The 26,308-nt window shown below is 38.4% G+C and overlaps 1 protein-coding gene across 5 annotated transcripts in view; it reads left to right on the top strand.

Annotated features, from left to right (window-relative positions):
- FRY (FRY microtubule binding protein) overlaps positions 1–26,308 on the top strand; it is a 433,556-nt gene that overhangs the window by 108,393 nt on the left and 298,855 nt on the right. The window lies entirely within an intron of this gene.

The following is a 26,308-nucleotide window of genomic DNA, read 5'->3' on the forward strand; positions in this document are numbered from 1 at the left end:
GAAATGATACATATAACTGCGATTGCGGTTGGGTTCTTATTCTTTGGTGGTAGTAAAAGTGTGGTTCTTCCTAATTAGTGCTTTTCTGGTTACTAAGTGGGTAGTAGGTATGATTGTAACATTTTTGCAAATCTTCATGGTTGGCAAGTCCTCCGAAGTTGTTATTTGGACCCTCTCCTAAGGTAAATCCTATATAATGAGACACTAGTAAAAGACCCATTAATTTTAAATTTCTCATAAAAAGAGGAGGATGTGGAAACCCTTCTTTGTGATTCAACATCCATGTATTTTCTCACCAGGAATCATTAAACTTGAATGAACTGTCATCTAAAGCCTCTGAAAATTGTTTAAGATTAGAAATATAATTGTCAGGGTTTTACAAACTTATGTGTAGCCCTATGGTGTTTAATAGTTTTGCGGGTATAAGGCCTTGCTTTTGGAGACTCAGCCTCTAACTCCTTTTTAAACTAAAATTTGGAATAGGAAGGTAATTGATATGCACTTATGATTTTAAAAAATTGCTTCTACTTTTGTATCAACATGGACGAGACTGGAGGAGATTATGCTGAGTGAAATAAGTCAAACAGAGAGAGTCAATTATCATATGGTTTCATTTACTTGTGGAGTGTAAGGAATAACATGGAGGACATTAGGAGAAGGAAAGGAGAAGAGAATTGGGGGAAATCGGGGGAGACAAAGCATGAGAGACTGTGGGCTCTAAGAAACAAACTGAGGGTTTTGAAGAGGAGTCGGATTTGGGGATGGGTGAACCTGGTGGTGGGTATTAAGGAGGCACGGATTGCATGGAGCACTGGGTGTGCTGCATAAACAATGAATCTTGCAACACTGAAAAAATTAAGTAAAATTTTAAAAAAATGCTTCTATATAAGATTATGGATGAACTCACAACTTGAAATTAATCTTAAATATTAGTTTAGACTTCAAAAAATTCTGAGGGTCAACATTTAACATTTTGACTTTAAGTATCTAACAGTATTTATAGCATTTCTTATTAAAAACTACTGGTGCAACAAAAACAGGTAACCTGTTTACTTAAATAATCAAATTTATTTATTGGATAAGTTTATGCAAGGGGATGAAGTTTTGTTTTTATTTTGCTTTCTTGTGTTTTCCAAAAAGAAACAAAAAAGCCTCCAATGAGATTATGAGTGGTAAACTAGTTTTAAGGAAAACAAAAATGCTGAGCCCGTAATATTTATATACATGATTTATAAGCAAGGGGGAATATGTTTTACCTTTATGCAGGGACAGATAGTGCACTCAGCATAAGGGGGAGGCATTAGATTTATACTTCTAAGTCAGGCTTTTCTCTCGGTTCTAAAAAAGAATAAAAAATAAAAATACAGGTTTCTAAATTCAGGATTTACTAAGTATATGGGAAAGTGGCTTCAACATATCTGTTCTAAAAGCAGGTACTTTCCATTTATTGATATACAGTAAATATATAACTTTACAGATTCAAGAGTTTCCATACACTCTTCTCCCCATTTTCAAATAATACTCTAAATATGTATTCCCATCTAGATTCATGAAAAGATTACGTATGCTTATATCCATGTAAGTTGGTGTTTACTCGATAAACTTTAGTGATGATTTTTAAGCATTTTTTATCTGTTTGCATAATGTATTTTGTTCCTATTAATGACATTTTTTTATTATGTTCAGTTAGCCCATGTATAGTACATCATTAGTTTTTGATGTAGTGTTCAGTGATTCATTAGTTATGTGTGACACTCAGAGCTCATCACAACACATGCCCTCCTCAATGCCCATCAGCCTGTTTTGATGAGCACTGAGTGTTATACACAGCTGATGAATTGTTGAACACTTCCTCTGAAGCTAATGATATACCACTTGTTAGCTAATGAATTTAAATTAAAATATAAATTTAAAAAAAATTAAAATATAAATTAAATAAATAAAGTACTTTCAACAGCTATTTAGGGTGGAGATGGCCCTCTAGGTAGTCAGTTATAGGAGAAACCACCATACCCACATGCTTTGCTCCCAATACTTTGGGACTATCTACCTATCAAAAGGATGTTTGCCTTCAGAATTTAATTAGGATATCTCCAGGTTTTATTTAAGATCAAGAAGAATATAGATTTGGGAGCAGGGGTTACAAAATGAGATGAACTAGGTAGTTATTTCCTGGAGGTGTGCTCATACAAAATCTCATGACAAGATGGCCAGAGTATTTTTCAGTCATGATTTTAAAAACTTTCCATCCCAAGTAGGTTATGCAGTTTAACTTTTCTTGTGTTGAGCTGCTGATTGTCAGACGTATCTCTGAACCTCCTGGAAACATCAGAGGTACATCCAGTTGGACCTCTGAACGTTCCAGCATCCAGAGCCCAGAGATGGGGGCCACAGGATAGTCATTAGATCGGGTTCACTGATGGCGCTGCTCCGCTTTCAGATGTCACCCTTCTCTCCCCCCCTGACATGTAGGAGAGACTAAAGGCATCTTAATGAATCATCAATGCTAGAGGGCATTTTAGAGTAATCATGGGCAAGAAAGACACAATTTCAAGAAACTTTTCTTAGTTTTAAGTATTGAAGTAGATGCTTAAGGGTAACTGGAAGATAGACATGGGAAAGACTACAACATCTGTTCAAGAAAAATCTGAACTCTCTTGCTAAGGGAATGTCTATTAGGTGCAGAACACAGTGCAAGGAGTGGGCGGTGGTTAAGACATTGATACATGGCAATTTGTTCTCATATCTAATTTTTTGCCAGGAGAGCAGGGCACATTAATTTGGACACTCAAGCTTCTCTGGCAACCAGTACTTAAAACTCTCTGTTGTCACAGCTGATGGCCATACTGACACCATGTCATCTGGCCCAGAAGCTCTAATTGGCAATGAAGCATCTCCCAACAGGAAAGTCCCAGGGAACCTTAATTCTCCTCTTCCTCCTCCTCCTCAGTTTCTTTGCTGAGGCTTTGTTCCTTTTTGTACTTTGCATCTCTTTTCGGAGCCCTCTAAAAAACAGCCAGAGGGGAAGAGTCTTAGGGTGACCGTGTCTCCATGAGGCTCAATTCAGCAAGGTTTCCAGTTCTTTGAGATATTTGGACTCCTAGAACGAGAGGAATATGAACTTAACCAATTTAGGGCAGAGTGTGGTGGCCAGGCTACCCATCTCCAGGTCCTAACCTTTGCTCAGAATGATGGGATAAACACCCAGCCACCTCTTGAGTATTTCTTCAAATAGTACCAGCATGTAATGAACTGAATGTTTGTGCCTCCACCTCTAAATTTATATATTGAAGCCAGAATCCCCAGTTGATCGTATTTGGAGACGAGGCATTGGGAGGCAGTTAGACATGAGAGTGGGACCTTTATGAACGTGCTTAGCGCCCCTGTAAGAAGAAATGCAAGAGAGATGATCATTTTCTGTCATGGAAGGACATCGCAAAGGCAGTCAGCTAAAAGCCTGAAAGAAGGTCTTCTCCAGATCTCAAGTCAGCCAGCACCTGACCTTAGACTTCCAAATCTCCAGAAGTGTGAAAAATGAATGTTAGTCATCTAAGCTACCCAGTCTATAGTAATTTTAAGGCAGCCGAAACTGGCTAAGCCTCGGTGCTTCTTAGGGGCAGCCAAATGGATGAATGAGGAGGATTTAAGCCCTTAAGAATAAAAGCTTGGAAACAATACAAGTAATATTATAGGATACACAGAAACATCTAATGAACAAAAGTTCATGAATATTGTACATTATACTTAAGGTTGCACAGGAATTGCATTATTCAGATGGAGGGTCAGTTATACCTACTGTACTTATTTTCTTTCATTATGGAATCACATGCATCTCAAAAGAAATATTGCCAAATATAATTAATATTAACAAAGATGCCCCGAACGACTACCTGATTATTTAAATAGAAGGCTTTGCATTTTTGGAAAATTGTCAATATCCCAAAGTTATGACCTTGCACTTTGTCTTAATTTCTGCTAAATTAGGGCTTTGTTGTTTCAGAGATACCCATACTGTTCAGTCAGTCCTTCTTCAGCAAAAAGTAGGGGACTAAAATCTGCATGCTTCGCCAAGCTTAACTAATACCTATAATGATAGAAGCCATTTTATTGGCAATAAATTGGCTTCTGATTCCTACACCAAACACTCCCACCCCCACACACACAAACATGGATAGGCAGGAAGAAAGGAAGTGGTCCAGGATGATATTCTTCATAAACAACCTGAAATGAAAACAAAAAATCTGTATAAAGGGGGGAGAATTGTAGCAGAGGAAGGGATGGAGAATAAATCCATCAGGAATTTCTTTAACGTGCTCAGCAGAGGGGGCTTAAAAAGGAAAAAAAAAAAAAAAGGCAAAAAGAAAATAATCGGATATCCACATATACAGTCACTTCCCATGGCAGGGAATATGTGAGGTGGTTTTTATTTTGAAAATACCACTTCTATGGACCAGGCAAGATGACTTGGGGGTATGAAACTGGGTTTGGTGTTGCCTTTGGGAAGTGGAGCAGCGCCCTAAATGTGACTACATGGTTACAAAGAAGAGCAACACGTGTGTCATGGTTGATTTAGAAGGGTTTTTTCTTAAAGTTTCCAAACATTGAGAATTGTGATGTGTTAACACAGGATTGAATCAGGTGAGCTAGGGAGAATAATTTTTTCTGTTTCATCCTTTCCCCCAAATGGCAACAAAGGATTATAAAGCAGCAACCCAACCACTGCCTCTGGGGGATTTATGGGACAGTGGATCAAGTGCAGGGAGAAGGTGGAGGAGGAGGAGGAGAGCGAAAGGAACCCCCAAAGAGTTGTCTTCTTATTGTCATGCTCCTCCTTGAAAGCCTCCCTAGCTCCGTCTGTACATTATAGCTTTAAAAAAACAGTGTTGGGGGCGGGGGTGGTGCCTGGGTGGCTCAGTGGGTTAAGCCTCTGCCTTCTGCTCTGGTCAGTGTCTCAGGGTCCTGGGATCAAGCCCTGCATTGGGCTCTTTGCTCAGCGGGGAGCTTGTTTCCCCCTCTCTCTGCCGGCTTCTCTGCCCGTTTGCAATCTCTCTCTCTCTCTGCCAAATAAATAAAATAAAGTCCTTAAAAAAAAAAACAGTATTAGAATCTAACTTAATTGTATTTGGACAGCAGAGATATAAATTACTGATATATGAAATTTTGTTTTCAGACAGAAGTATGGCATTGCAGGTTGCTCTCATTACATTTGAAAATACAGTATGTACTTCAATCAAAAAAGAAAATACGTTCTGTAGGAGTAGGTGAAAAATCTATTCCAATATCCACTATATTCTTTTAGAAGCTAGAATAGAGTGGTATAGGTCGGGTTTTGCTTCTTTAAAGTATGGACATTTAAGATGAACAAACACTATAAAACAGATTAGTATGTAAGAGTTGTGCACAAAGTACAGATTAACAGCTGACGGGGATTCTGCCTTTACCCGAGAATGTCTATAGACCCCTAATTTCTCATATTCCGCAGTTATAATCTCAAGGTACCATATTACATGCCTTGGTGTTGCCTTTGGGAAGTGGAGCAGCGCCCTAAATGTGACTACATGGTTACAAAGAAGAGCAACACCTATTTAAATGTGGCATAAAAAGCTATTGCATATTTAGGGACTAAAATAAAAGTTAGAAAATTTCTGGGCACCTGGGTGATACCCAGATTTCACCTTAGGTCATGATCTCAAGATGATGAGACTGAGCTTCATGTCAGGCATGGTGCTGGGTGTGGGCCTGCTTAAGATGCTCTCTCTCTCCCTCTGCCCTGACCCCTCCCCTCAGCCTGGCTCATGCACACACTCTTTTTCTCTCTCTAAAAAAGAAAAAAAAATACATATATATATGTATATTGTATTATATATAGATAAATATTACTATATATAATTAATATATATGATAATTTATATTATAATAATTATAAATAATCTATAAATATATAATATATTGATATAATTGTAATTATATTATAATACATACTATATAAATATAATTATTATATATCATATATTATATATATATTTTATATATATAAAATTTGAGAGGCAATGAATCTCGTTCGAAGTGCCAAACATCCCTCCAGTCAACTTTTTTTTTCCTCCAGTCAACTTTTAAGGAATGTAATTAGGTGAGAAACATATCTCACTTTCAAAAATTTTTATTTCATTATTGGGAAAATAAAGAGAAGTGCACCCATTTTTAAGTCTTTTTTTTTTAAGATTTTATTTATTTATTTCACAGACAGAGATCACAAGTAAACAGAGAGGCAGGCAGGGAGAGAGGAGGAAGCAGGTTCCCTGCTAAGCAGAGAGCCCAATGGATTCCAGGGCCCTGAGATCATGACCTGAGCTGAAGTAGAGGTTTAACCTTCTAAGCCACCCATGTGCCCCATAAGATGCTAAGTTTTAAGTTCATCAAGCTTCAATCTTGCCAACTCTGAACATCATTAAGCTATTTCAGTTTATCATCATGGTTGTTTTAACCAATGATAGGGCATCTTGAAAGCCTGTAGCATTTCCTCAAAAGTTTAATTCCCTCTTGATTATTGATCTACTGATATGCCATTGAGTCCAGGGGATTCACTATTTTTTCAGAGCTCAGACTAAAAAATGCTTGTTGTTTGTGCAGTTGAAGAACCCGGACAAGGAGATAGCTCATTTGGTAGTGAGCACAGTAGAAAACTGCAGAATTATTGAATTGGGGGCCTGTGAGAGAAGTCTTAGAATCTGATTCACAGCACTTGTGTCACAGGTAAAGAAATAACAGATCACACAGACAGCTTACATTGGGTCTTCTGCTCCTCTGTCTAATCTTCATGATAGCACCACAGAAACTCTACGGTCATTGTTTATAGAGAGAGTGAAGAGAAAAATGACACAACTTTCCTTTCCACAGAGTGTCAGAGGCAAGCAATCCATACACCAACCTGCTTATTCAACCTCTACGTGTCCACCATTTTGTACACTGTGGTGATGGGGCTGGTGGACAGGTGAGGTTGAAAGTTTTAAAATGTACATGTCAATCACAGTTGGTAAGACTCAGCTGGAGTAGGTGGGAGTTAGTCTGATCTCATGCATGGCATTAAGATTTCTGCAGGCTTTATTTTTTATTCTCTCTTCCAGAGATTAAAAAAGACACAGTGTTCTTTGATGAACAGACTCAAGTGAGAGAGAACATTTCAGTTTAAGGTAACTTTAGTTCAAGGAAGCACGAAGGAAACCTGATTCTCAGGGGAAAACCCAGACCCTATATAAACATTTCCTTTCTAGGGGGAGAGGATCAAGGGATATGTTGCTTTTGAAAGGGAAAGTTCTCCTGAATTTCCAGTGCAATCCTGAGATTTGCTCCTATTCCCTTATGACACTGAGGAAACTGAGGCATATGGAATTTCGATATTCATTCAACACAAATGACTTTGATTTAATATTAGATGACCCTGTTCTTTTTTTTTTTATTTTTATAAGATTTATTTATTTATTTGACAGACAGAGATCACAAGTAGGCAGAGAGGCAGGCAGAGAGAGAGAGAGAGGAGGAAGCAGGCTCCCCACTTAACAGAGAGCCCGATTTGGTACTCCATCCCAGGACCCTGAGATCATGACCTGAGCCAAAGGCAGAGGCTTAACCCACTGAACCACCCAGGTGCCCCTAGATGACCCTCTTCTTTAAAAGCTTTTACAGCCACTCCTGCCCCATGAGATTTTTTTTTTTTTTTCACTGCTTACTCTATCAGTATTCTTCAACCTCTAGTTATTTTGGTGGCTCTTTTCTCCTTTTCCTCTCCCCTCTATCCTTTTAAATTCCTTCCTACCACCATGTCCCCGCAGTTTTATCCTCTTCTCGTTCTATTATATAGACCAATTCTGATCTGTCCAGCTCTTACCCCTAAGCTCTTCTTTAGGCCTTTCATTGAATATCCAAAGCCAATCAAGATGCTCATCAAAATGCAAGGGCCTTCTGAGACCACTTTCGTTCAGCTTGTGGTCAGTGTGGGAGTATAGGAGAGCCACCTGCAAATCTTATTAAAATTAAATTGACATGTTAGTTCATGAGTCTGGGATTGGCATAGGAACACGTGCTTTAATAGTCAAGATTTGATTCTGATAGATCTTTAGCTTGTTCTTTGAGAAACTCTGTAGTCTAATTAAGATTCATCCCCTACAAAGGCAGTTGGATGGATAGTAGGGGTTATTATAGAGAGGATTTTTATTCTGAAAAAATGATCTGGGAAGACCCACTGTGATTAAACATCTCCCCATCATTCTATTGCTCAGCCCATCCTATGATATAAACCAAAGATCACTCTTGTTAGAATCTCTGTCAGTTAAAACTTTGGTAGACTCATTAGCAGGGGATAAGACTCATATTTCCTGTCTTAAGAGGATTTCTCTTGTCAGAAACATGTTTGTATTCACTTGAACAGGCTCGGTGACCCATGTAGCTAAGTCACATAGAGGACAAAGCTTGCTCTGGGACAGCCCAGGGGACTTTGCTTACCATCTTCCGATGGTGTTTAACAGAGGACAGTCTTTTTTTTTTTTTTTAAGATTTTATTTACTTATTTGACAGAGATCACAAATAGGCAGAGAGGCAGGCAGAGAGAGGGGGAAGCAGGCTCCCGGCTGAGCAGAGAGCCCGATGCGGGGCTCGATCCCAGGACCCTGGAATCATGACCTGAGCCGAAGGCAGAGACTTTAACCCACTGAGCCACCAAGGCGCCACTAACAGAGGACAGTTTTAAAGGGTCAGGAAGGAAGACCATTTGGGGTTAGAAGTTCCTCATTGTTTTATAATTTTAATATCCAGAGTAGTTTGTGATACGTTTGTATTCATTAGGTGGCATTATTGAATAAGGGTAACTTTGTTTTCAACTTGGTTTACAGTGTAATTGTGTCCCTTTTAAAAGATAATTTAAATATAAAAATCAGAAATTGAGCAGAGGGTCATTATAAAGTATGTAAATTGTCCATGTTATAAATTAATAAATTCTCTTCTAATGCATTTTAAGTAATTTGTTTTGCAAAAATGTGGTGCACACTTCTCAGAAAGATATCAGCTCTGTTGTGTAAAGAAATACATATATCTATAATATTCCTTCTAATAAGTTTACTGTCTTTTTCCATGCTGTCATCTTTTTATCTGTATTCTTAGCTGTTTGAATCAAAGAGCTAAATTTTCTATTTTTGTATTGCCCTGGAACGGTTATCCAATGATTTTGACCCATAGTACGTGCTCAGGAAAATGCCCCCAGAGCTGTGCCATACTTCCCCTCTTCCATTAGCTGTGTGTGAATCTAGGTAAGTAATTTAGCCACCTGTGTTTCCTAGAATATTCCCTGTAATGTAGAATCAAAATAGTAGGCACTGCCAAGAATCTCTCCTATTTTAGGGCCCCTCTCAAGTTTAGAACTGCATCTCTGAAGTAGTTCTCTCCTCCATTGGTAGATTTTTCTTCTATAAAACATTGAACCCCACTTTTTAATTTTTTTTAAAGATTTTATTTATTTATTTGACAGAAAGAGATCACAAGTAGTTAGAGAGGAAGGCGGGGGTCGGGCAGGAAGCAGGCTCCCCGCTGAGAAAGAAGCCTGATGCGGGGCTCCATCCCAGGACCCCAAGATCATGACCTCAGCCAAAGGCAGTGGCCCAATCCAGTGAGCCACCCAGGCACCCCCCCCCTTTTTTTTGATAGTGCATCTCTCATGGCGTCTCTGCTTTCAGAATCTAGCCTCCACTTGGGAGCATGGCACTGAAGGCCCAGGAATCCTCCCAGTCAGGCCCCTGCTCGGATGAAAGGCTTCCTGCCTGCCCCTGCCATTCCAAATGCTGCTCCAGCCCCACTGACCACTGGCAGCTCACTGGCCTGCTGGCCTTTCCCTGGTGTGGGTCTACCCACAGCCTTCCTCATCTGCCCACCATGCTTTTCTCTGTCATATTCTATTTCAGGGTTGAACTCAAAGATCACCTTATCCCTCAACCTGTTCCTAACCCCCAGATAATTTAGTTGTCTCCCCTTTTGTCCCCTGGGTCTTTGCATATTGTACTATTATAGTATTTCATTCTGTATGTCTATTATTATCAGCATACTCTCTGCCCAGGCTGCAAGCCGTTTGAAGGTGTAAACCATGAATGAATGAATGAATGAATGAATGAATGGGTGAATGCTTTGCCTGTCTTACCTGCCTGGTTTGTCTTAGCCATCAGGAACAAGCACAGAGCTGAATGATTTCCTAAGAAGCAGTAGTCTATTCTTGTATTCCTTCCCTGATAAAACTGGTTTCCTGTCTCCACCTCTCTTATCACCCAGACTTTGGTTATTTTACTCTTGCCTTACTATATCCCTGTTCGACAAGATTTTTTGCTTATATTATTAGCTACTTTAAATCCTTCACAGATTTAATGAAGTGATAAGTTTCATAGAATATCCTCTGAGCATTATCTGAGGTAAATAAATGTTTTTCCTTCAAGGGCAGCCTCCTTTTTCCACTTCTACTTCCCCACTTACTGTATCCTGGGTAAAGCCCATGTCAGCTCATCATGTGTCTGTCCAATTGCCTAATAGTTTTGAATCATCATTCTTTATTAATTTGTTTCGCTTCAGCATACATAATTGCCTACACTTACTTGACAGTTTCATTTTGACTCATATAGATCTACAAGCTCAAAACTTGGTAATGCCCTCCCCTTTGTCTGGTGTCATCAGGTATGCGGCAAGAGTGGGGACTCAGATGGTGTTTTGTGCAAACAGTACGGAAGAGTGAGGTAGAAAGAAAAGAGACTCAGCAAAAGGAAATCATAAAGTTGTCAGAGGATAAGACTGAATTTCCTAAAATTATTACTATACTAACAAGTATTATGTAACTTTTGCATTCAATAATTGAGTATAAAGTCTTATTCCTAAGAAAGCTGACTGAAGTGGTGGTTCTTTGATGTATAGAATGGATTGTTTACCTGATGAAGCAGCATAACACATATCTCAGGAATAACCAGCTTTACAACTGACAGCAAACTCCTTAGGGCAAAGACTTTATATGTTTGGCACAATTACACTTATTGTACACCGGTGCTGTATAAATATTTAATAACAGTTCCTCCCACACCTATTCCTGGCAGGTCCAGCCTTCCTGACTTGTCATGTCCATAATCAAATATGTATTTCCACGTTAATCATTTGAGGTGTGGTGTGACTTTTAGGCTGGTTTCTCTGGGATGGTGCCATCTTCTCTGGGCTTGCTGTGTGCTCTAGGTGACGGGGATATAGATAATTATCTATGAATATCAAACAGCACTCTCTTCTTTTCCTTGCTTTAGCAAATCTCTTCATTTTTTGAGATTGGTGACTTATGGAGTGAGCTAGATTTTCTCCCGAAGGTAAAGCACTTTATTTGAGTTTGCCCTAGGACCTGGGCTTCATCATCCAGGCTGTATAACTGACTATAACATTCTGACTTTGCACAGCTCACTCTGCCTCTCAGGGGGTCAGCTGGCGCCTTTGAAAGAGATCTTCCTGGGCTATTTGCAGATGTTATTTCTGCCCTAAATTCTACCGTACCGCCTAGTTCCAGATGTAGTATCTGTGCACATTTACTCGGAAGAAATAAGTGAGTTCACTTGTCCATCTTTCTACTAAATTTGAAAAAAATATATGCTATTACTTACTTGATCTGTTGTCTGATTTTTTTTTCTTTAAGAGGAATTTACCCAATCTTGATTACGCAGAGGGGAGTCATTGTAGCAACAGATCTGAATTCCGAAATACATACATGTAGAATAACCTAGCTATTTAATTATGTGCATTTTAAAAGAATAATAAAATTTAAAGTAATCAGAAAAAACCAGAATCTACTGGCTCTGGGAGACAAAGGTCTACTAATTGTGTGATTGGATGCACTCTGTCCCTTGGTTTCTTTCATCAGTAAAATGAGAATCTTATTTTTCTGTTTACCAAAGAACAAGAAAAGCAGTAAAGACATTAAGGTCTATTGCAGTTTGAAGACTCTCCATTGGCAACTTTCCGTGTAAAGACATTCTACAGTCTGACAGGGCCAATTTCCTGACTAGGGGATTGCCTGCCCCTTATCTGCTCACACTTTCTCTTTCAACTCTTCTCTTGACCTTTGCCTACATTTCCTCCAGTCTGGAACTACCATCTCTGCTCCTGCAAAGTTTTACATGTTGTTGTTGCAGCAGCCCTCATCAGCCTACAAAACGATTTAATCTGTTATTTGTTTCCATTAACAGCTTCTTCCCAAGGCCCAAGTTTATCTGCCAAAAGAGTAGTAGTTAAGACTAAAATTCTTGTGCAAACGCTTTCAGTTTTACTCACCTTGTCTTCCTCTCCTATCAGCAAATTCCCAGTCTGCAGAAGTTTTGTTGGTGCACACTGGGGTTTCCATGGGCCACTCAGTTAAACTGGAAGATTCTTTGACCTAGGTCAAGATCAGGATCATTTCTACCTGTAGCCATTTTTACTTTCATGATTTTTTTTATTTTCATTTTTTAATTTTATTTTTTCAGTGTTCCAAGATTCATTGTTTATGGACCACACCCAGTGTTTCATTTCATGATGTTTAAATAATGGTTCAGGGAAGTGAACCCCAGTTAGGTTTTTACCAGAGGAATATGGAGAGCTCTGGTTTAGTGAAATCTTCACTGTCAGATAATCTTCAACACCTAACAGTAACTTCTCTGCTTCCCATTCAATGATTTATACCAATGTTAGTCTCACATTTAAATTACTAATATTATATATTATCATGTGAATACGACCAGAAGCATCCACTCTGTTTTTAAGTTCTGTATGTCTTATTTATCTTTCTGAATGCCTTTAAAAATGTGTACTTCTTCCATGGAGTCCCCAGATACTAATGTTGGCCTTTCCATCATTCACTAGGATCACCTTACCTAATAACATTTTCATTCCTAAATTAGTAGATCTTGATATGTTTATTGTTATGATTATGTGTCCATATTGACTCTTCTCCTCTACACCCCTCCCCCCATGGCTGTTATTCATAGGAAACTTACACACTGGATCATTCATTCATTCATTCATTTACTTATTCATTCATTCTGTAAATGCTATTTGAGTACCTACTACCTCTCAGGCAATGCCCTATTCCTTGCTCGTAAGTATCAGGACGTCTCTCCATATTATAGATCCATCTATTTCTCCCTTCAATTCTATCAATACTTGCTTTGTATTTTTAGGAGCTCTGATGTTTGGTGATATATTGTTGTTCTATTTTCTTGGTGACTTAAGGTTCTTAACATTATGTAATGTACTTCTTTGTCTCTTGTTAACAGGTTTTTGACTCAAAATTTATTTCGTCTGTTGTTAGTATGCCACCCCTACTCATTTCTAGTTATTATTTGAATGGAATATCTTTTTCCATCCCTTCACTTTCACCCTATTTGTGTCCTTAGATCCAAAGTCTCTTTTAGACAGCATATAGTTGAGTCCTGTTTTTTTAATCCATTATGCCAATCTACATCTTTTTTATTGAAAAGTTCAACCTATTTATATTTAAAGAAATTACTGATAGGGAAGGGCTTACTATGGCCTGTTATTTTATTTTTTTCCTGTAAGTCTTATGGCTTTTTGTCCTCATTCCTTCCTTGCTGCCTTCCTTTGTGTTTAGTGAATTTTTTGCAGTGGCTGGTGTATATTCTGCAGCTACTTTCTTTGTGGTCACCATGGGGATTACATAAACTATCCTAATCTATTTGAAATTGATCGTAACTTCAGTTGCATATAAAAATTCTACTTATTTTTATATCTGCTCCGGCCCTCAGTTTACATTATTAATGTCACAGATTATATCTTTATGTATTGTGTACACATTAACATGGTTTTTATTTATGCTTATGCTTTTGTCTTTTAAATCCCATTAAAGGATTTAAGGAAAGAACAGTGGAATTACAAACCAAACTACAATAATCCACATTTTTACATTTGTCCATATGTTGATCTTTACCAGAGGGCTTACATACTCATATTGTTTCATGTTACTGTCAAGTGTCCTTATGTGTCAACTTTAAGGACTCCCATTAATATTTCTCATAGGCCAGGTCTAGTGTTAACTCCCTCCACTTTTGTTTATTAGACAATGTCTTAATTTCTCTCTCATTTTTGAAGAACAGTTTTGTCAGATGTAGCATTCTCAGTTCACAGTTTTCCTTGTAGTACTTTGAACATATCATCCCATTGTCTTCTAGACTGCAAAATTTCTGTTGAGAAATCCACTAAGAACCTTATTGAAGATCCCTTGTACATAATGAGTCACTTTTCTCTTGATGCTTTCAAAATTCTCTGTCTTTGATTTTCTGCAGTTTGATTTTAATGTGTCCCAGTGTGGGTCTCTCTAGGTTTATTCTACTTAGAGTTTGTTAAGATTCTTATATGTGTGTATCCGTGGCTTACCTCAAAGTTGGAATACTTTTACCATTGTTTCTTTAAATAAATTCTCTGTCCCTTTCTCTCTCTCTTCTTCTGAGACTCTCAAATGCATATATTGATGTGTTTGATGGTATCTCAAAAGCCCCTTCACTTCTTCATTCTTGTTTCTTTTTGTTCCTCAGACTCAATAATTTCAAATGACCCATCTTAAAGCTTTCTGATCTTTTTTCTGCCTGTTAAATCTGTTCTAGAACTCCTCTAGAGTTTTTTCTATTCAGCTATTGTTTTATTCAGCTTTATAATTTTAGTTTGATTCTTTCTTATAATTTTGATCTCTTTGTTGATTATCTCACTTTATTCATGAATTGTTTTCCTGAATTTGTTTAGTTGTCTAGATGTGCGGTCCTTTATTTTATTGAGCATACTTAAGAAAATTATTTTAAAGTCTTTGTTAGTTCTAAGACCTGTGTTCCTTTAGGGTCAGCCTCTGGAGATTTATTTTGTTCCTTTGAATGAGCCATGTTTACCTTTTTCTTGGGTGTCTTGTGATCTTTTCTTAACATTCAGGCATTTGAAAATCCCATCTTCTCACCAGTCCTAGGAAACTGCCTCTGTGCAGAGGACAAACACTGGTTAGCCTGGCATGAAGGCTCAAGGCCCTCTCAGCCTTTTCCTGGGGATATATCTTCCCCGGGCCTGTGCATATACTTGTTCTTCTCCACCTCACTTGTATATACAAGTGCTTTTAAACCTCTTTTCCTCGAGTTTCATCCCTGCTCCTTCTCAGAACCTTAGATATCCTTTTGTATTCCTCTACCTGAAATCTCTTGTGCCCAGGTATCCAGGGGTCTGCAGTCTCTCTCTTAAAGCTCTCACAGGCTACTGTACCACCACTGCTTCATCAGCCTCCAACCTGATATCCAAAATACGCCCACATTCCCATCATGCTCAGAGTTAGACCAAACAGAAACCAGTCCTTCCAACAAGCCAGAGTGTTGCAAGCGAGTTCCATTCTTTCCTTCTGTCCTGAGGGAGGGACCAGGAATTGGGTGGCATCCTTCTGACCGTGTCATGCTGTACTAGAGAGGGTAAAGGCAAGCAAAAAATGACACGAAATCTCCTACTGTTTTGAGTGTGGCCTTTTCCTAGGTAGGCATTCACTTGGTTGCTACAGCTTCTTAACTAGTGTCTAGAGTTCCCAGAACTCTACTTTGGTCCATATATTGTTGTTCATTTGGTATTTCCATAGGAGAACAGGGCTTGGAGCTTCCTAGTGTGTCATATTGCTGGCATCATAAGAATGACACAAATTTTTGTAGTTTAGAAAAAATAACTCTTAAGATTACACATCCTTGTATAAAAGAAGGTAAACTTCAGAACCAGAGAAACCATTAGAAACCTATACTGGACTAGGTGAGAAATGGTAAGAACCTGAAATAAGGGGTGTACATTCAAGATCTATTTAGGAGGTGTGTCTCTGAGACTCGGTAGCCTTGTGGAAACACTGGCCAGGGATGGAGAAGACACGGAATCAAGAATAGACTAAGAGATTCCAGTAACTGTGGTTTTTTTTAGTCAAGTTTCTTAACCATTCTGAATTCATTTCCTCATCTATAAAGTAGAGTGGTCTGAAGTTTAACAGAGATAACACATGTCAGTGTGTAGTATATAGTAGGCAACTAATCATTTGTTTTTTTCTCATCCCCTATCTCTAACTGATATTATCAGATTATGCAGCTTAGTGGATGGTGATACTACTAACTGAATAGGAAAAGTATAAGCCAGTCTTTTAAATCTCTGGGTCTGTTTTTTGTTGCTGTTGTTTTAACTCCTACTCTTCAGTAATAGTATCCATTAGGCAAGTTATATACAAGGAATAGTTTTGCATTTATATTTATCTTTCTCAAACAAGCTGTCCTATGTTTCCTAAAATAATTATATGATTCCCAGAATGTTCCCCTAAAATGAAGCAGGAAGCAAGGTCACTTGAGCACACTGGTTGGTTCCAGGTTATTCCATAAATTTGGAGCAAAGTAGTAAAAATAATTTGTCTCCTGCATCTTGAGCCAATGCTTTGTTACCAACTCCGAGGCTTTTTAAAAATCCTGTGAGAACTTTCTCCAAATGATTCTAACTTGACAGATTTACAGCCTTGCAAATATATGTGTGCCTCCATGATGACAGTTTGAATGTTATGTTTAGAGATTATGAAAGAAAAATAGAAAAAGGAATTTCAACTTACCCTTTTTCCCCCTAAAGTTGCTGACCTTTTTATAAAATTCTCTTTCTATAACCCAAAAGCCAAAGGGCTATCAATACTGGAAAATGTAGGTTTTTATGCAACTACTATTTCATTTGGACTATATATCTAGCTTAGCAAATCATAATGTAGTGGCTTGTAATGGATGATGAAGAATAATTTTAATGCCTATTCTTGAGATTTTAGAATAATCAGGATGATGTGTTTACCCTTTGATACTTAACTGTAGTTATGATCTATGCATCAAACATTAAAAGATGGTAATTATGTATCCAGATATTCCATTCAATAGGAGAAAAATCTATTGCCTTCTAAAACATGAAAGCTGAGAGGCTGGGAAAATCCAGGCATCTAGCTGGAGAGTGATGTAAGTAGTTAGTGCAACTGTACCCCTGGGTTCTTTCCTACAAATCATACCCCACCTTCCCACACCATCAAGAAATGGAATTTTCCTGAGTCTTGAATTTGATTAATCATATTATACGTTTTGAATTATTTTCAAGAAAAATAAAGGCCATAAAACATATTAAGTAGTTGCATCTAATTATTTTCTCTTCATCTTGTTGCTCTGGTTGGTATTACTCTATGTGATCTCTTAGGTAGTGAAATAACCAAATGTGTTAACAAAATTTTACCTTCCACAGAGAAAGTAAGAATCATGTTTTTTTTTTTTTTTGATATTGAATATGATGAGAGGCACCTGGGTGGCTCAGTTAGTTGAGTATCTGACTCTTGTTTTCAGCTCAGGTCATGATCTCAGAGTCATGTAACTGAGCTCCACATCCAGCTCTGCGCTGGGTGTGGCGTCTTCTTGTCCCTCCGTCGGCTCCTCCTCCTACTCGCACTTGTGCATACTCTCTTTCTCAAATGGATAAGTATGTAAGATCTTTATGAAAAGAAGGAAAATGATGAAACACTGATGGACTTATTATAATTCCTTGTTACACAGAGATGTGTTTTTGTTTAGTAAACTCCTCTAGCTAGAAAGACACATTTGTTCAGTGAGTATGTCTTTGTCTATTTTAACATGTGATACTGTGTTGTTCAGAGACTTTATTCAAGCACATCATAGGGCTGCATTTCTCAGAGATGATACATGGTCATGCACAGACACAAGTAATAGTTTTGTCTCATAAAACCTTATCTCTTGAAAGACCTGGCTCAGATGACAAGGTTGCCTCATGGAATCCTGATGTAATTGAGGCAGGTGCCCATCAAGTAACTGCTGGCTTCCCAGACTCATTTCTGTGCTCCAGGTAGACTGAACTCCAAGCAGTAACTGAACTCTGCACACCATTTTCTTTGCCATCTACACCTCCTACACTGCTATTTGTGTAACTTCCCTCACCTCCGTGCTGTCCCCATTGGCTGAAATAGACCATCCCTCCCTACTCCATCAATGCCCTGTTTGTCCTATAATTTTCAACCTCTTTCAGAACTCAGTCAATATTAAGCCCTTCTGGAAAGCTTCATTCACATTCATGCTAAGTTGGGTCCCTTTCTAAGTATTCCTTAGAGCACTTTGCAAATCTTAGTTATGATGATCTAGTCACTTGTTTCTCTTCCCCTTTGGATAGTGAGCTCCTTGAGGATAAAAACTGCCTAATTAATTTTTTTTTAAAAATACCTGGAATATTGCCTGGCACCTGGGCAGGACTCAATAAATGTGTGTTGAACGAGTTAAGTGGAGAAGTGAATAAATGATTCCACCCTAGTCTGTAAATGGAATATTGTATTTACGATATTTACTTCATGTATTTATTGTATACATGAAGAGCATAGCTAATTTGTACCAAATTCCTTCCATGTGCTAGGCATGGTGTTGGGCTTTTTTCTTTAAATTATTATGTTTTTCATATAAACATATAATGTATTTTATCCCCAGGGGTACAGGTCTGTGAATTGCCAGGTTTACACACTTCACAGCACTCACCATAGCACATACCCTCCCCAATGTCCATAACCCCACCCCCCCCAAATTCCCTCCCCCCAGCAACCCTCAGTTTGTTTAGTGAGATTAAGAGTCACTTATAGTTTGTCTCCCTCCCAATCCCATCTTGTTTCACTCATTCTTCTCCTACCCCCCTTAACCCCCCATGTTGCATCTCCACTTCCTCATATCAGGGAGATCATATAATAGTTGTCTTTCTCCGATTGACTTATTTCGCTAAGCATGATACCCTCTAGTTCCATCCACGTTGTCGCAAATGGCAAGATTTCATTTCTTTTGATGCCTGCATAGTATTCCATCGTGTATATATACCATGTCTTCTTCATCCATTCATCTATTGATGGACATCTAGGTTCTTTCTGTAGTTCGGCTATTGTGTACATTGCTGTTATAAACATTCGGGTGCACGTGCCCATTTGGATCACTACGTTTGTATCTTTAGGGTAAATACCCAGTAGTGCAATTGCTGGGTCATAGGGTAGTTCTATTGTCAACATTTTGAGGAACCTCTAAGCTGTTTTCCAGAGTGGTTGCACCAGCTTGCATTCCCACCAACAGTGTAGGAGGGTTCCCCTTTCTCCGCATCCTCGCCAACATCTGTCATTTCCTGACTTGTTCATTTTAGCCATTCTGACTGGTGTGAGGTGATATCTCATTGTGGTTTTGATTTGTATTTCCCTGATGCCGAGTGATGTGGAGCACTTTTTCATGTGTCTGTTGGCCATCTGGATGTCTTCTTTGCAGAAATGTCTGTTCATGTCTTCTGCCCATTTCTTGATTGGATTATTTGTTCTTTGGCTGTTGAGTTTGCTAAGTTCTTTATAGATTTTGGACACTAGCCCTTTATCTGACATGTCATTTGCAAATATCTTCTCCCATTCTGTCAGTAGTCTTTTGGTTTTGTTAACTGTTTCCTTTGCTGTGCAAAAGCTTTTGATCTTGATGAAATCCCAATAGTTCATTTTTACCCTTGCTTCCCTTGCCTTTTGTGATGTTCCTAGGAAGATGTTGCTGTGGCTGAGGTTGAAGAGGTTGCTGCCTGTGTTCTCCTCAAGGATTTTGATGGATTCCTTTCTCACATTGAGGTCCTTCATCCATTTTGAGTCTATTTTCATGTGTGGTGTAAGGAAATGGTCCAATTTCATTTTTCTACATGTGGCTGTCCAATTTTCCCAACATGGTGTTGGGCTTTTTTGAAGCATTTGCTTATCAATCATCTTAATAACTCTATGATGGAGATATCTTTATTTTCCCCATTCTTTAAGTGAGGAATTAAGACACAGGGAGTTCAAATAATAAGAATATACCATGCACACAGATTTCAACCTTAGATTCGTTGAGCCTTTTACATTCAGTCTGTACTTAAAGTTATATGGCTACTAATCATTTAAAAAATGTGTCAAAATTGTCCATGTTGTGAGAATAGCTACAAGTCTTTTACTATATTATTTGTACTAATAGAGAGAAGAAAAACAAATCAACTAAAATCCTTAACACAAATCTGTAAATATTTTCTTCAGTTTTTTTATTTAAAAAATATCTTTAAGCCCTGCATATACATAATTTTTATCTTAACACTGTTTGTATTCATATTTATGCTACTATCTTGTCTTCATAAACATGGTAGTTAATGGTGTGATGATAGTGTTTCAGGTGAGTTGATATGTTTAGCCAGTTACCTACTCTTGGACATTTGTTTCTCTCTAACAACACTATGGCAGACGTACTGTGTATTTGGGGGTTTCTTTGGACTTTTCCTTAGCTTTTCAGAAAGGGAATTACAGCATGAAACCACACCAATTATTTGACAGCAAAATAATCAAGGGGCTCAGGTTTCCAACACTATTTCTATGGTTTCTAGAGGTTGTGGACATAGGAGGAAAGGCTAGCTATAAAAGGGTTCTTGGGCTGACCCTCATTAACAAGTAATCTTCCCTGTGGGAAAATGCCCTAGATCCAACAACTCAGACAGAGGATAGTCAGAGGATGAACATGTGGTCCACACACTTTAGAATACAGAATCTGGTGAAAGTTGACATCTGTCATGGCTACAAACGAAGGTTGGGAGAAATTGTCAAGACAGGGCCATGTACATCATGCAAGGTCTGTGAAAGGAGGAAGTAGCCCTAGACTAAAACTTGCCTGAATTATTTAATGGTCCTTGGGAAAACTTAATGCTGAAAATCTCAGGAATTTAGAAAACAAAGAAAAAGAGCCAGTGAGTGTCACTGATGTCTGCTTTCTGGCACAGGTAACTCCAGAGCCCTTGTACATCTAGGCTGCTTGAGACAGGTCAGAGAGGAGACTGCTGCTTATGTTATGATAAGAATCATTTCTATTTTTGTAGTTTACATGCAAGCACTTAGCATAGTGCTTGACACAGAATAGGTGCTGAATTAGTATTTGTCAAATAAAGGCGTAGGTAGGGTAGAGAGCCTATGTGCTTTGGAATCAGAAAGATTTGGGTTTGTGGGGCGCCTGGGTGGCTCAGTTGGTTGAATGACTGACTCTTGATTTCAGCTCAGGTCATGAATGATCTCAGGGGCATGAAATTGAGCCCCACATCAGGCTCCATGCTCAGTGGAGAATCTGCTTGAGGTTCTCTCCCTCTACCTGCCTCCTCCCTCTCCAAAATAAATAAAAATAAATAAATCCTTTTAAAAAAAGAAAGAAAGACATCTTTAGATTTGAAACTTATATCTATCACTTACTGCCTGTCTGGCCTTAGATAAATGACTTCACCTCTCAGAGCTTCAGAACCTGCCTGCAAAATGAGGCCAATCTGATTTACCTTGCCTGATGATTTGTACATTATTTGGGTGTGTAATGATTAGTAGGAGGTAATCACATGGGGAAAACCCAAAGATTGCCTATGGCAGAACAGTATTTTGGATAAGAGAAATTAGGTAAGAGGATGGGAGAGAAGTGTGCAGGAATATAAGTACCCCAAAGTAAGAACTGCAGGAAAAATGGGAATAAATTGTGGCAGGAATTCACCAGAAATATAATAACAAGTGAAAGAACCAGCATTTCTAATTCTTATAAAACTGACTCATTATTTCACACTTGTTGACATCTTTGTCCCTTCTATGGGTAATCTTGTTTTTTTCATTTGGCTTCTTTTTTACTTCTAGGTATGTTATGACTCGAGACAGATTTTTATAACATAGGCACTCTAAAGTATTGTCTTTTGTAGATCCTGCCAAATTTTAGAACATGATGACATTTATTTTGAAATTCTCATTTGGCCTGCAAAATGCTTCCTAGAAATCTCTTTAGGAGAAGAGATCAATTTGGCATAAAATAAAAAGTACAATTTGATAGGAATTTTAGAGTCCTCATTTGTTCCTTGTCTTAGGGATAGTATATTTCATTTAGGTGTGTGTAGGGTGTGTGTGTGTGTGTGTGTGTGTGTGTGTACTTCAGTAAAATAGTGTTGCATAGTGCAAATACTGGGTGAGGACCCTTTAAACACAACAACTAGAAGAAAACCATAACAACAGCCCTCTGAGCTCTGCCTGTGGTGATCTTCTCCAAGGCTCCCCTTATTCTCCCGTTGTTTCATACTCAAGGAGGGCTGCCAATGCTGAGCCTCCTGTAGAGCATTTTTTCTGATTTTTCAAGAATTCTTCCATCATTAAAACAGCACCTCCAGCTGTATAAAGTGAAAGTTGATTAGGAAAAAAACCTGTCAACTTTTACGTAGACCCCAGGCTCTTCGTCATCATCAGATCAGGGTAACAACTTCCTTGATTCTCCCAAGAATGGATGTGCCTTTCCCTTTAACTCAGAATATGTATATTTGCTTTGATTTTGTTGTGATTTCTGTACCTTTTGGGGTTTTTTTTCCCCTTTATTATTATTATTTTTTAATTTATCCATTGGAGAGAGAGAGTGAGTGAGAGAAAGCATGAGAGGGGAAAAGGTCAGAGGGAGAAGCAGACTCCCCACAGAGCTGGGATCCCTATGCAGGACTTGATCCTGGACTCCAGGATAATGACCTGAGCTGAAGGCGGTTGCTCAACCAAATGAGCCGCCTAGGTGCCCGGTTTTTCCCCTTTAAATTAAAAATATGGTTATGAAGCATTTCAAAAAAAAAATAGAATAAGAAATACTATCACAGATACCTATGCATCCACTCTCAAAACAGATGCTAAGAATTTAAGAAATTGAACCTTTTATATATAGATCTTCCTTGACTTACAATACAGTTATATGTCAATAAACCTGTCCTAAGTTGAAAATAAATATCAAAGGTTGAATGTGCATTTGATAGATCTACCGTACTGAACATCAAAGCTTAGCCTAGCCCACCTTCAACATGCTCAGAATACTTTACCTTGGCCCATGGTTGGGCAAAATTATCTAACACAAAGACTATTTTATAATAGAGTGTTGAATATCTCATATAATTGAATGGGTACTGTACTGAGAGTGAGAAACAGAATGATTGTAACTATACTGGTTCTGTTCATGAGCACGTGGCTGACTGGAACTATGGCTGTTGCCAGGCATCACCAGAGAATATTGCACTGCATATTAGTAGTCCAGGCAAAGATCCAAATTCAAATTTCAGTGCATGGTTTCTACTGAATGCCTATCCCCTTTGCACCATTATAAGGTAGAAAAATTCTGAAGCTGCACCATCATAATTTGAGTACCATGTGTGTAGTGAGACCTCCCACTCCATCCTCTCCCCATCCCTCCCTTCCAAAAGGTGACAGTGGCTTCCTGATGTTGGTACGCTTCCTTCCAATGAGGCATTTTAGTAGGTTTGTGACACATATATGTATCCACAAGAATATATCTTGTCATGAACCCTTAATTCCTGTCTCCACACTGGCCTTAGAGCTCAAGCTCCCAGCTTCCCAAGACTGGCCATTGTTCCCCAACCCTTTCTCATGGGGTTCATCGTAGCATCCCCTCTTGTTCACAAAGACTTCCAGTTCCTGGGCATTACAGGACCCCTGTGATTTCCTGTCCTCTTTTACAACCTTTGTATGCATGTTACAAATTGTGTACTATATTGGAGCCTACCTATCTACAGAGTGTTTTTAACAAGAACCTTTTCAGATTATAGTCTCCACAACACTGCAGAAATAGAAGTCCTCACTTCATTTCCAGAGACCATTTTCCTGCAGTAATCCTTTCCTGTCCGTGCAAATGTTCTCATGGGACTATGAATATGACCGTGTCTGTTACGAGCACATATTAAGACCCCTGTCTCCAGTCTTGAGTCTCCCAGGTCTCAGTTTGCCCAGTTACATAACCTCCAAACTGGAAGATTCTGTGTTAAGAACTGTAACACGAGATGCCAAGTATTTAGGAACCTGACAAAAGAGTTTTTATAAAAATATTAACTCATTGTTGCATAATACTGCATTAAAATTTTTTGGAACGATGTTATTATAAAGCAACTTTCTTCTTTTGTTAAGAATACTTCCCAAAGTGACCCATAAGTATTTTATTATTATTATTTTTTAATTTATCCATTGGAGAGAGAGAGTGAGTGAGAGAAAGCATGAGAGGGGAAAAGGTCAGAGGGAGAAGCAGACTCCCCACAGAGCTGGGAAGTGACACATAAGTGTCACATAAGTGACACATAAGACCATAAAATAAAATTATTTGTTTAATAAGTGAATATGTTGCTTTTAACAAATGGCCTAAAAAAGCTTGCATTCTTTTCCTTAATAATGTTGTTTTGTATTTCTTTCTTAACAAAGCTTCTTTTGCCCTTATCCACTCCTTACTCAAGACCACTGCCAAAGTGTTAATTATAAGTAACTTACTTTGTAGGTTACTTTGAGGGAGATGAATCCTGACCACTTATTGGAAGGATAAAATTAGAAATCCTAGTGAAGTCAAGTTTTACCTGAAACATTCTGTTCTGACAGAGTCATTTTTCCTTTTAGAAAATCTGGCAATGGACTCTGTCCCCTGGGCCAGGTTTCACCTGTGCCTTCCGATGCCTCTAATGCTTTGCTAGGATCTACTTGTTGTTTGTTTAAAGGCCAGTCAACATAAGGAATACAGCGGGCTTTTGGCCAAATTGAGGACTAACAATGAGTAATTTACAATTATTCCTGATTAAGTGTGTGGTTGTGAAATTGATGGAGGAGGTAACGTTCCTTGAGCTCCCCCGCCCGGAACCATGCACCAGTGCCCAGGCATGCCACTATCAGTGCGAGCAAGCTTGCCCTGGAGTTGTGTAATGTGTGATTCTCACATGTGGTACTCCACAACCACTGACCACAGCTCCTCCAGGCCCCTCTTCCTAGCACTAAGGATTTTACTGAGTTTCAAACCATGACTGCAACTTCTTTCATTTAAAAAAATAGAGCTGGTTTATATTTCCCCATTATAAAATGCTTTGAAATATATTGTATATCATTTGGTAAGTATGGTGGGATAACTCTGACAAATGATCTGGAAGTTTTATGGAAACCTTTCAGGTAGATACCTATCAGTCCTGAGTGAGGAGGGAAAAGGGGGCCTTCAAGGTCCCTTGTCAAGCAGGAGATGAAATTGAGTTGCTTTTTTTGGAATCTGTCTAAGTATTGAAATGACATCAGGCCAAACAACAGGATTCTGGTCTGCCTCAAAATGCCATCATGTGACTATGATGTAGGGTAAGACACAGACACGGTGGTCTACAGTTTTCCTTATCTGGAGCTTTGGGGTGCTTGGGTGTGCTAACCTAGTGATTTCTACATCTCTAAAGAGCCTGTATACAGAGGATGCCTTCCCAAATGTAGCAGATATTAAATTTGTTCCACTAGTACAGGTATAAATGCTGTAGAAATCTGACACATTTGCCCACTTGATGTCCACAGACACGCTATTTTCACCTTAATAACTTAAACTGGCTATTGAGTAACCTGTTCCTCTGTTCACTGGGGCCATTTTGTTTCCTTGTGATTAATTTCTTCATGTCTTTACTGACAGGAAGTTCCATGTCAGTAAAATGAATGTTCAATACTGACGTGAACTTTTTAACCTCTCTGATCTAGTTTAACTACCAGGGATATCTATTACTGATGTTTTAACCTTCCCACCATGCCATTGACCTGTTTCTAGATCCATCTATTCATTCATGTATGCTACTCACAAACATTAAGCATCTCTGTTGTTCCAAGCCCTCCACAGGCTGGGACTGAAATTACAAAGTAGGGACAAGAGGACGGTCCCTAGTAATAATCACAGCATATGAGCATGACTCCAGTCGAGGTCAAGAAGGTGTCATGGGACCATATGGGAGGCTGCTCTATTAACTTAAAACTTTAAAAACTTAAAAATTATGTTCCTAAAACAGAATCTCAAACATCCTGATCCTCAAATTTACTATTAGCAGTAAGCCATATTCTGACATAATTTTTTACCTGTTTCTGTATTAAATAATTTCATTCTTCTTATATTCTAGTTAGGCTCATTACTTCTCTGTCCTCCATCTATTTTCTTCAAAGAATGATACTTGCATTTATTTCTTTTTTCTCAAATGGATATCATCAGGAAAGTTATGTACTATATGGTGACTAACATAATAAGAAAAAATTTGTATTTGGAAAGCTATATTTGGAAATAACGCCACAAAGAAAAGTTACTCTTTACGACATTGTACTTACTAGTAAAGATGTAATAAAAATTACAAATAAAGACATAATACTCAACCAATTATATTTTGAGTTGGTTTACTCAAA

Source organism: Mustela putorius, unplaced genomic scaffold (assembly GCF_011764305.1).
Source record: "Mustela putorius furo isolate JIRA1106 unplaced genomic scaffold, ASM1176430v1.1 tig00003942_pilon_pilon_pilon, whole genome shotgun sequence".
NCBI lineage: Eukaryota > Metazoa > Chordata > Mammalia > Carnivora > Mustelidae > Mustela > Mustela putorius.